The sequence below is a fragment of the Oratosquilla oratoria genome, chromosome 20, assembly GCF_046742065.1.
Source record: "Oratosquilla oratoria isolate Oo_2021 chromosome 20, ASM4674206v1, whole genome shotgun sequence".
In the NCBI taxonomy this organism is placed as follows: Eukaryota; Metazoa; Arthropoda; class Malacostraca; order Stomatopoda; family Squillidae; genus Oratosquilla; species Oratosquilla oratoria.
This window is the reverse complement of record NC_134796.1, coordinates 39,691,230-39,703,277: the sequence shown is the minus strand read 5'-3', so window position 1 is coordinate 39,703,277 and position 12,048 is coordinate 39,691,230. Positions and strand designations below refer to the sequence as shown.

Sequence of the window (12,048 nt, the reverse complement as noted above, 5' to 3'; positions counted from 1 at the left end):
GATGGGAGCTATGCTCGTTGTGACCCGTTTTCGTATCTCTCCACGTCCAGTATTTTCTTGAAATTGTGTATAGTTCTGGCATTCACCGTTCAATTTGTTCCAGACATCAATCACTCTGTGTGGGAAACTATTCTTTTTCTGTAACTGTCTTTCTTTAGTTTCTTTTCATGTCCTCTTGTTTCTCTCTTGTGCCATTTTAATAGGTCATCTTTATCGAGAACTTCCATCCCTTTCATAATTCTGAAAATGGTCAACAAATTGCCTCTTTCCCTTCTCTGCTCCAATGTTGACAACTGTAATTTCTCCAATCTTTGCTCATATGTCAAATTTGATAGTGTGGGTGCCTTTGCCCCCATCTAAGAGGAGCAGCCAAGTCCTAAAATGTCGTTTTTCCTTCCATTTTATCTCTTCATGGATGAAGTAATCATTCTGCTACACTGCTCAGATCTCAGAATAGATTAAAAATTACTTAATAGTTTATGTTATTTTGACCAAAAACCAATGTTATTTATTTTTTGAGGGCATATGTTAACTGCTTTTATCTCGTCTTTACTTATTTCTCCTCCATTTTCTTCATTCATTACTGTCATTTTCTTAGCACTTCCCACTACAACTACTTTTCCCTCCCCATCCTTCACATTTAGAAACTCCCTAATATACTCTGCCCATCTTCCTCTTACTGCCATCTCTTCCATTATCATCTCTTCCATTATCATCTCTCCATCTGCACCTTTTACTTTTTCTTCTCTACTTGATTTGTCTCCTCTTTTAATTTCCTTCCAAAATATATTTTTATTACTTTAAAAATTTTGTCATACTCATACCCCATTTCATATCTCTCTTCTTTAACTCCTTTATCTTATGCTTAACTTCTCTTTTCTTTGTACCTCTCATGATTCTCTCAACCTATTTTGTAACCAATCTGTGAATGCTCATTTCTTCTCTTCAACAACCTTCTTTGCTTCATCATCCCACCATTCACTACCCTTCCTTCTATTTCCTCTCATCCTCCTTGTTCCACACACCAACTTTGCACACCTTGTGACTCCTTGAACCATCCCCATTCCTCCTTCACTCCCTCCCACTCTTCTCTCAGCTTCTTTTTGTACTCCTCCTTTTCTTTCTTATTTAAGCAGTTTACTCTAAGTACTTCCCTACCTTATGTCCTTTTCCTCTTTCTCCATCTCTCCTCCACTCTCAGCTTACCTTTCACAAAAACTGGAGGAGAAATAAGGGAAGATATGGTAAAAGCAGTTATTAAAATTATGAGAGCATGTAAGGCACTTGGATTGGATGGATGTCAATGATGTGGAGTGTCTAAAAAAGGGAGGTACAGTGATGGAGGACAGGTTGGTGAGGTTGTTTAATGTTTGACTAAATCAGGGTAGAGTACCAAGGACTGGTGGAGTGCCTGTGTAATTCCACTTTACAAAAGAAAATGAGACAAGTGTGAATATTGTAGTTTCAAAGGGGTCAGTCTGTTGCGTGTAGTTGGGAAGGCTTATGGGAGGGTTTTTGATTGAGAGGATTAGGAGAGGAACACAGTAATTGGTGAGGAACAGTGTGGGTTTAAGACAGGTAGGGGTTGTGTGGATCAGATTTTTGTGGTAAGGCAGATATGTGAGAAAGCTTTAGGAAATGGTAAGGGTGTTTTTTGGGGCCTTTATGGGTTTGGAAAAGGCTTATAATAAGGTGGACAGGAAAGCACTGTGGGAGGTATTGCAGATATACAATGGAGTCAAGAGTTTTTACAGTAGTAGAGCCTGTGTTAGAAATGGAGAGAGTGAATGGATTGAGGTAAATGCGGGACTTCACCAGGGATGTGTTGTATCATCTTGGCTGTTCAATTTATACATGGATGGGGTGGTGCAAGAGGTAAATGCAAGGGCTGGGCACTTGAGATAGTTAAAGAAAATGGAGAAAAATAGGAGATGAGTCAGTTGTTGTTTGGTAATGACACTGCTTGTAGCAGGATCAGAGGAGGGATTAAGGAAGTTAGTGATGGAATTTGGGAAGGTGTGTGAAAGAAGGAAGTTGAAGATAAATGTGGGTAAAAGTAAGGTATTGAGATTGTACAATGGGAGAATGTGACAGCAGATTTGAAGTGAGTATTAAGGAAGAGAGATTGGAGGAAATGGATAACTTTGGATACTTAGGTGTGGATGTGGCAAGAAAGGGGGGTGGATATGGAGGTGGAATGTAGATTGAGAGAAGCAAGTAAATGCCTTGGAGAATTAAAAAGTGTAATGAGAAATAGACATTTGGGAATGGATGCTAAGAGGAAATTGTATGAAGGAGTGATTGTGCTGACAGCACTATATGGGGCAGAAACATGGAACAAAAGAGAGGAGTTTGAATGTGTTTGAGATGAAGTGCCTGAGAAGTATGGTAAGGGTTACTAGGTTGGATAGACTGAGGAACGAGGAGAGCAGGGGTGGAGAGGGAGATGGGAGATAGAGTTGATGAAAGAGTATTGGGAGGTTTGGACACATGGAAAAAATGAGTGAAGAAAATTTGATAAAAGGTGTGGAACGTGAGGGAGTGACCAAGAATGAGATGGATGGATGGGGTAAAAGGGGCATTGGGAAAGAGAGGAATGTCTGTGGAGGAAAGGAGAAGACAGAAGATAGAGAATGGTTGTGTGTGGATGATGTTGTGATGCATGGAGGGGATAAGGGGTTGAGGGAGTAAATGTGAATGATATTTTGACATAGCCTGACGGGATTTCTCCCTATTTTCTCTTTTTCTGGAGGAGGGGGAGGCTCTGATTAAATGAAGCACCCTTGCTGTAGATGTGCTGTGTCTTGCTATACTGCTTCTGACCCAGGGCATTGGGCGAGATGTAGGGATGACCCATCATCCAGGAGGAGCCAAGATAAAGGGGAGGGAGGGGGGTGAATGAGAGGGGAGTATGTGGGGATGGAATGAGTGGGAGTGAATTTTATGCCTTTATTTTTTGGCTATCCCCCTTTAAGGGAGAAAAAGCTGTTGGTATATGTATGTATATGTTAAATGAGGCAGGAGTTTGACAGAATTATGGAAAGAATAAAAATATGTTTTGGAAATAAGTAGAGTGAAGATGGGTGAGTCAGGTAGAGGGAAAAGTAAAGGGTGTAGATAGATGTTAATGGAAGTACATACCATATACCAAGGCATTTTCCCCCTTACAAGGGAGGTAGCCCAAAAGGAAAAGGCATAAAATCATTCCCACCCATTCCATCCCTGAATACACTCCACACCCCTCCACCCTCCCTCTCATCTTAGCACCTCCTGGGAGGTAAAGGCATCAAAGGAAAGTATTCCAGGGAATTTCTGAATGTGGAGGAGGACACAGATTGATTGATTGATTGTAGCAGTGGAAGTTGTTAGGAAAATGACTCATGGGAGAAGAAAATTAAATGGCTATAAAAAAACATGAGGTGCAAAGAGCATTGAAAGTTATGAAAGTTGGTAAGCTGCTTGGGTTAGATGGGTGTTATTTGGAGTGGCTGACAGAGGAACTGTTATAGTGAATTGGCTAGGTTGTATATTATGTGCTGGGGAAGTGCTTGCATAGTTCCTCTTTACAAATGAAAAGAGGTCGAATATGAATGTAGTAGTTTTAGAGGGATTTGTAGTGAATGACTCAGTTTCTGTTTAAATGCTGCCAGTCACAAATTGCGATGTTCATGCACCTTGCCCAGTAGTGAGGCAACTTTGACTCAAAGGGGAACTCATAGAACTTAGTGCTAAGTTTGGGTAAGTGCATAAATGTATTATAGTTGCTGGGCAGTTAAATGTAAATACATAACATAAGTAGATATTTTATAAATTGTATGTATATCGTAGTGATTCTTGCAGGCCTCTATTCTTTGCTCTCAAGACTCAACTCACAACTCTACTCCCTACCCTCAATCCTCAACCTTCATTAGTAAACCAAGCCTGGAAACCATTGGTGTTTATTAACCAATAACCATAAGAGGTAGTGTCAAACCCAAGACCACCTTCATGTAATGCAAGAACTGGTTTCCATTTTCTACTCAGGGCTGCGCCATAGCAACACAGCCATGTTAGACATGGACCACGTATACGCCATAAATCGCCATTCATCTGATACATCATGGATCAGCAAGTTTTACAGAACACGGATCATACTTCAGTGGTAGCAGCAGCTGTTCCTGACAAGTCCAATATGAGCGAGTGGTTTGTAATTTTGGAATCCAAAGGTAACTAACTCAGTTGTCAGATTTCATCATTTAATCTCTAATTTACCTGTAAACATCATTGCTAAAATAAGTGAAACAGTTAAATTCTCAGGAATATGATAAAAACTAACATAGAATCTTTATATATTAAATCTAAACCAGAACTATTTGATAACTTAGTGTCACAAAACCAACTATATATCTACAGGAACTGCATAAGATAGCCACACTTTTAGAAGTTACAGATGATTTTTTGGGAATAAACTTTCTTAAAGCTCTAACTAGTAATACAAGTCCACTAGTCATGCACAATGACCATCTCAATGGATGAGTTACCCCATGTTGCAAATACCTTGTTAGACTATTCTGTACCTAATCCCCATATGCATGTAGGAAACAGGTTAAATGATGCAAATGATAGTAATGTTTTACATAACAGAAATTATAATGTTCCACATAGAGGCTCAGACAATGGTAACCATAATCAAAGATTCAACTCAAGTCTCACATGCACAACAATTCTTATGTGCGACAGATTGGTATCTGAGCTTTCAACTCAAAGCAGTACCCTCATGTAGATATCACCTATGTTATGGCAAGAATGCCAAAAATTGCCAGAGTTGGTGCTAACTTTCATCCCCCAATCTTAAGATTATGTCCAACTCACATTCAGCTTCACCTGTGTCAACCTGATTCTTCCATGTATTCAGGAAACTGAATGAGCAATCTGTAGATCTTTTTACAGCTGTTGAATTGCCACTTAAACTAGTTGCCAAAATCAGTTTCAAAAGATTATCTTTTCTTATTGATACTGGTTCCACAATGTCAGTGATACCATTTGATCCTAATTTCACTCCATTTCTAAGATCAGCTGTAGTAGCACTCACTAATGCTTCAGGTGAATCTATATGTTGCTATGGTGAGGTAGACATAAAACTAGGTATTCCATGCATCAGGTGTTCATTACCTTGGTCATTTGTGGGAACTGAAGTAATAATCCAATTGAATTGATAGATTTCTTAGCAGCACAGTCACTGATTGCAGACTGAAAAAACAAGATGTTGACTCCACCACACAAAACCATATTGCTCTTACTGCTTCTGAAGTTTATCCATGTGGTCAATTAGAAGGTTTCAGCAATTTCTAATTCTCTCTTCTCCCTTGCAATAGTAATAGTGACCCGTTTTTGTTATATATATATATATATATATATATATATATATATATATATATATATATATATATATATATATATATATATATATATATATATATATATGTATGTATATATATATATATATATATACATATATATATATATATATATATATAATATATATATATATAATATAATATATATAATATATATATATATATATATATAATATATATATATATATATATATATAATATATATATATATATATATATATATATATATATATATATATATATATATATATATATATATATATATATATATATATATATATACAGGTATATATATATATAATATAATATACATCTATGTATATATATATATATATATATATATATAATATATGTGGTTATATATATATAATTACATATGTATATATATATATATATAATATATATATATATATATATATATATAATATATATGTATATATATTATGTATATATAATATATATATATAATTATATATATATATATGGTGGGTAAATTGACATATATATATATATAATATATATATATATATGGTGGGTAAATCTGAGCAGGTGACCATAATTACCCAAAATCCAAAAAATCTCAAAGGATTTTGGGTAATTTTGGTCACCTGCTCAGATTTACCCGCCATATCACCCACAGGTCGAGGGCGTACACGGCTGCCGTGGAGTCCAATTTGACACCACTCAGGGATATGGTATGGGTGCAACAGGCCCAAAAGTGAGGCAAGTTTGGACCAAATCGGTCACATTTGGATTTTGGGCAAAATTCGTATGGTTTCTCCTTTGAAATTTTTTGGATTTTGGGTCATTTTGGTCACCTGCTCAGATTTACCCGCCATATCACCCACAGGTCGAGGGCGTCAACGGCCGCCGTGGAGTCCAATTTGACACCACTCAGGGATACGGTATGGGTGCCACAGGCCCAAAAGTGAATACTAGGTGAAAAGGCCCAAGTTTGGAGGGGTGCCACCGCCACGCCCTTGGGCTAAGGCTGTTCATGTCTACCTTCCTTTGTACTTTGTCCGACTCTCTACCTGTGAGGCAAGTTTGGACCAAATCGGTCACCTTCGGATTTTGGGCAAAATTCGTATGGTTTCTCCTTTGAGATTTTTTGGATTTTGGGTCATATTGGTCACCTGCTCAGATTTACCCGTCATATCACCCACAGGTCGAGGGCGTCCACGGCTGCCGTGGAGTCCAATTTGACACCACTCAAGGATACGGTATGGGTGCCACAGGCCCAAAAGTGAATACTGGGTGAAAAGGCCCAAGTTTGGAGGGGTGCCACCGCCACGCCCTTGGGCTAAGGCTGTTCATGTCTACCTTGCTTTGTACTTTGTCCGACTCTCTACCTGTGAGGCAAGTTTGGACCAAATTGGTCACCTTCGGATTTTGGGCAAAATTCGTATGGTTTCTCCTTTGAGATTTTTTTCGATTTTGGGTCATATTGGTCACCTGCTCAGATTTACCCGCCATATCACCCACAGGTCGAGGGCGTCCACGGCTGCCGTGGAGTCCAATTTGACACCACTCAGGGATACGGTATGGGTGCCACAGGCCCAGAAGTGAATACTGGGTGAAAAGGCCCAAGTTTGGAGGGGTGCCACCGCCACGCCCTTGGGCTAAGGCTGTTCATGTCTACCTTCCTTTGTACTTTGTCCGACTCTCTACCTGTGAGGCAAGTTTGGACCAAATCGGTCACCTTCGGCTTTTGGGCAAAATTCGTATGGTTTCTCCTTTGAGATTTTTTTTATTTTGGGTCATTTTGGTCACATGCTCAGATTTACCCGCCATATGCAGAAAAGGAGAGGACAGGGAGAAATCCCTTCTGGCTGCGTCAAATTGTTCTCACACATACTCACCTCCCACCCATTCCACCTCATGCATCACAATGTCATCCATATACAACCATTCTCCATTCACCCTGGTCTTCTGAGATGGATGGGGTGAAAGGGGCTTTGGGGAAGAGGGGAATGTCTGTTGAGGAAGGATGGGAGAGGACAGAAGACAGGGGTGAATGGAAAATGGTTGTATATGGATGATGTTGTGATGCATGAGGTGGGATGGGTGGGGGGATAGGGGGTGAGGTAGTATGTGTGAGAAAACTTTGATGCAGCCCGAAGGGATTTCTCCCCATCTTCTTTTCTGCATGAGGGGATGGAGAAGGGGAGTCGCCGATTTAATGAAGCGGCCTAGCTGTGGGTGTGCTGTGTCTTGTGACACTGCTTCTGAACCAGGGCAGTGGACAAGATACAGGGATGACCCATCATCCAGGAGGTGCCAAGATAAGAGGGAGGGTAGAGGGTGGAGGGGAGTGGAGTGTATTAGGGATGGAATGGGTGGGAATGGTTTTTATACCTTTGTTTTTTGGCTACCTCCCAGATGAGGGTAAGAGAAGAGATTGTATGTTTGTGAGAAAAAATATGGACGTGTTAGAGAGCTGAGTGGAACTAAATGGAAATGACAATTGAGTATGGGAGTATGGTGGGTTGTGTGTCAGGAGTGATGAGAAATTTGGGTTCTTGTGAATCCATATTGTCATGGTGAGAAAAGTGAAGAAGAGGGAGGCTTTTAGGCTTGATTTAAGTGAGTAAAAATTTTGAGAGGAAAGTAAATGTAGTGGTGTTGATGGATCTCACTGCTAAAGTAGGAGAGGAGTGAATAGATTGAATAGTAGGGGGGTACAGGATGACAGATGAACTATAGTGAAGATATGTTTGCTGTAGGAGAGTTTATACCAGTGTTTAAAAAGATGGACAAAAACAAGTATATGTGGAACAGGGTGGTTGAATGGACATTAAACAGACTATGTAGCAGCTTCCTGTTTGGGCTATTAGCTGCATGTTATTGTGCAGTATAATATGCACAGTAGCATGCAGCCAACACTTTAGGAACTATATGGGTTACCCCTATGAACCAAAGCCACACGTCATTTTGCCTGTTAGAGGAAATTTCTACTCGTAGAGAAATGATGCTACTATTGTACTGCAACTGTCCCTCCATTATGCTGCCCCCTCTTAATACTGTCCACTTTTTTGAGTATACAGTATACTTCTTTTTTTGCTTCTGTCTTCTGTGGTAGGGGAAGAAGACACTGAGCTTTCTTACTCGGGTTGTAAAGGTAGCTAAAACAGGGTGGAATGATGAGACTAGGCATCCTACTCTTGGCTACCCTAAAGGATACATTCCTACAAGAAGTCAAGGCAAAAAAAAGATCTGGGAGTTTTCCAAACAGAACCCTAATGTTTGGGTCTTTTAATGTTTGTGGGTGTAATATAGGTGAGAGTAAAAGGGAAGAGGTAGGCAGTATGTTTATGAAAAGGAAGCTGAATGTGTTGGAATTAAATGAACCTAAGTTGAGAGTGTAATGGGGAGGGTGTTGGGAGTGAGGAGGGGAGGAAGGAGGGAAAGAGTGGCTTTATTAGGGAAGAGATAGTTAACCACTTCAGTAATAGTCAAATTCTCATGTGCTACCATATGTACGATTCATCACACTACTTGCATTATAAAATATAAAGTCACTGCTATATTACTCATTCTTTTTTACTCTGAGTAATAATAAACACAGTAAACATGATCAAACCAGTTTACAGAATCCAGGGGTAAGTCATGTACAACTACAAAATATATATATAATCAAGACAGCGACACTGGCATCCTCGTGTATCCACTCTCGCCTCATGATGCCTATGCATGTCATTGTACCAAAGTGGTTTAGCATGTGGTGGAGTGAAAGGAGGTTTCTTCAAGGTTAATGTGAATGAAGGTTTAACTGGGAAGGGAGATGTGAGTCTTTGTAAGCACATATTGGCCTGGTAGTGAGAAAAGTGTAGAGGAAAGGGAGGCTTTTTTGACAGATTTAAATGGGTGCTTAGAGACTTTTGGGAGGAATGTCAGTCTAATAGTTTTGGGAGATCTCAATGCTAGGGGTAGGGGATAAACCAATAGATGGAGTGATTGGGAAGTGTGGAGTACATAAACATACCATCAGCTTTTCCCCCTTACAAAGGAGTTAGCCAAAAACAAAGGCATAAAATCCACTCCCACCCATTCCATCCCCACATACTCCACTCATTCGCTCCCCGCTCTCCCTTTTGGATCCTCCTGGATGACAGGTCATCCCTTGCATCTCACCCACTGCCCTGGGTCAGGAGCAATGCAGCAAGACACAGCACATCTACAGCAAGGCCGTTTCATTTAATCGGCAACACCCCCTCTCTGTCCTCTCGTGCAGAAAAAGAGATGGGGAAAAATCTCTTAGCCTTGGGCTAAGGCTGTTCATATCTACCTTCCTTTGTACTTTGTCCGACTCTCTACCTGTGAGGCAAGTTTGGACCAAATCGGTCACCTTCGGATTTTGGGCAAAATTCGTATGGTTTCTCCTTTGAGATTTTTTTGGATTTTGGGTCATTTTGGTCACCTGCTCAGATTTACCCGCCATATCACCCACAGGTCGAGGGCGTCCACGGCTGCCGTGGAGTCCAATTTGACACCACTCATGGATACGGTATGGGTGCCACAGGCCCAAAAGTGAATACTGGGTGAAAAGGCCCAAGTTTGGAGGGGTGCCACCGCCACGCCCTTGGGCTAAGGCTGTTCATGTCTACCTTGCTTTGTACTTTGTCCGACTCTCTACCTGTGAGGCAAGTTTGGACCAAATCGGTCACATTCGGATTTTGGGCAAAATTCGTATGGTTTCTCCTTTGAGATTTTTTGGATTTTGGGTCATTTTGGTCACCTGCTCAGATTTACCCGCCATATCACCCACAGGTCGAGGGCGTCCACGGCTGCCGTGGAGTCCAATTTGACACCACTCAGGGATACGGTATGGGTGCCACAGGCCCAAAAGTGAATACTGGGTGAAAAGGCCCAAGTTTGGAGGGGTGCCACCGCCACGCCCTTGGGCTAAGGCTGTTCATGTCTACCTTGCTTTGTACTTTGTCCGACTCTCTACCTGTGAGGCAAGTTTGGACCAAATCGGTCACCTTCGGATTTTGGGCAAAATTCATATGGTTTCTCCTTTGAGATTTTTTGGATTTTGGGTCATTTTGGTCACCTGCTCAGATTTACCCGCCATATCACCCACAGGTCGAGGGCGTCCAGGGCTGCCGTGGAGTCCAATTTGACACCACTCAGGGATACGGTATGGGTGCCACAGGCCCAAAAGTGAATACTGTACTGTGTTTTTCACAAGTTTTTCCAAGTTTGGAGGGGTGCCACCGCCACGCCCTTGTGCTAAGGCTGTTCATGTCTACCTTCCTTTGTACTATGTCCGACTCTCTACCTGTGAGGCAAGTTTGCACCAAATCGGTCATCTTCGGATTTTGGACAAAATTCGTATGGTTTCTCTTTTGAGATTTTTTGGAATTTGGGTCATTTTTGTCACCTGCTCAGATTTACCCGTCATATCACCAACAGGTCGAGGGTGTCCACGGTCGCCGTGGAGTCCAATTTGACACCACTAAGGGATATGGTATGGGTGCCACAGGCCAAGAAGTGAATACTGGGTGAAAAGGCCCAAGTTTGGAGGGGTGCCACCGCCACGCCTTTGGGCTAAGGCTGTTCATAGCTACCTTGCTTTGTACTTTGTCCGACTCTCTACCTGTGAGGCAAGTTTGGACAAAATCGGTCATCTCGGCTTTTGGGCAAAATTCGTATGGTTTCTCTTTTTGAGATTTTTTGGATATTGGGTCATTATGGTCACCTGCTCAGATGTACCCGCCATATCACCCACAGGTCGAAGGCGTCCATGACTGCCGTGGAGTCCAATTTGACACCACTTAGGGATACGGAATTGGTGCCACAGTCCCAAAAGTGAATGCTGGGTGAAAAGGCCCAAGTTTGAAGGGGTGCCACCGACACGCCCTTGGGCTAAGGCTGTTCATGTCTACCTTGCTTTGTACTTTGTCCGACTCTCTACCTGTGAGGCAAGTTTGGACCAAATCGGTCACCTTCGGATTTTGGACAAAATTCGTATGGTTTCTCCTTTGAGATTTTTTGGATTTTGGGTCATTTTGGTCACCTGCTCAGATTTACCCGCCATATCACCCACAGGTCGAGGGCGTCCAGGGCTGCCGTGGAGTCCAATTTGACACCACTCAGGGATACGGTATGGGTGCCACAGGCCCAAAAGTGAATACTGGGTGAAAAGGCCCAAGTTTGGAGGGGTGCCACCGACACGCCCTTGGGCTAAGGCTGTTCATGTCTACCTTCCTTTGTACTTTGTCATACTCTATACCTGTGAGGCAAGTTTGGACCAAATCGGTCACCTTCGGATTTTGTGCAAAATTCGTATGGTTTCTCCTTTGAGATTTTTTGGATTTTGGGTCATATTGGTCACCTGCTCAGATTTACCCGTCATATCACCCACAGGTCGAGGGCGTCCACGGCTGCCGTGGAGTCCAATTTGACACCACTCAGGGATACGGTATGGGTGCCACAGGCCCAAAAGTGAATACTGGGTGAAAAGGCCCAAGTTTGGAGGGGTGCCACCGCCACGCCCTTGGGCTAAGGCTGTTCATGTCTACCTTGCTTTGTACTTTGTCCGACTCTCTACCTGTGAGACAAGTTTGGACCAAATCGGTCACCTTTGGATTTTGGGCAAAATTTATATGGTTTCTCCTTTGAGATTTTTTGGATTTTTGGTCATTTT

General features: G+C 41.7%; 1 protein-coding gene across 1 annotated transcript in view; it reads right to left on the bottom strand.

Annotated features, from left to right (window-relative positions):
• LOC143036476 (prenylated Rab acceptor protein 1-like) overlaps window positions 1-12,048 on the bottom strand; it is a 55,957-nt gene that overhangs the window by 10,353 nt on the left and 33,556 nt on the right. The window lies entirely within an intron of this gene.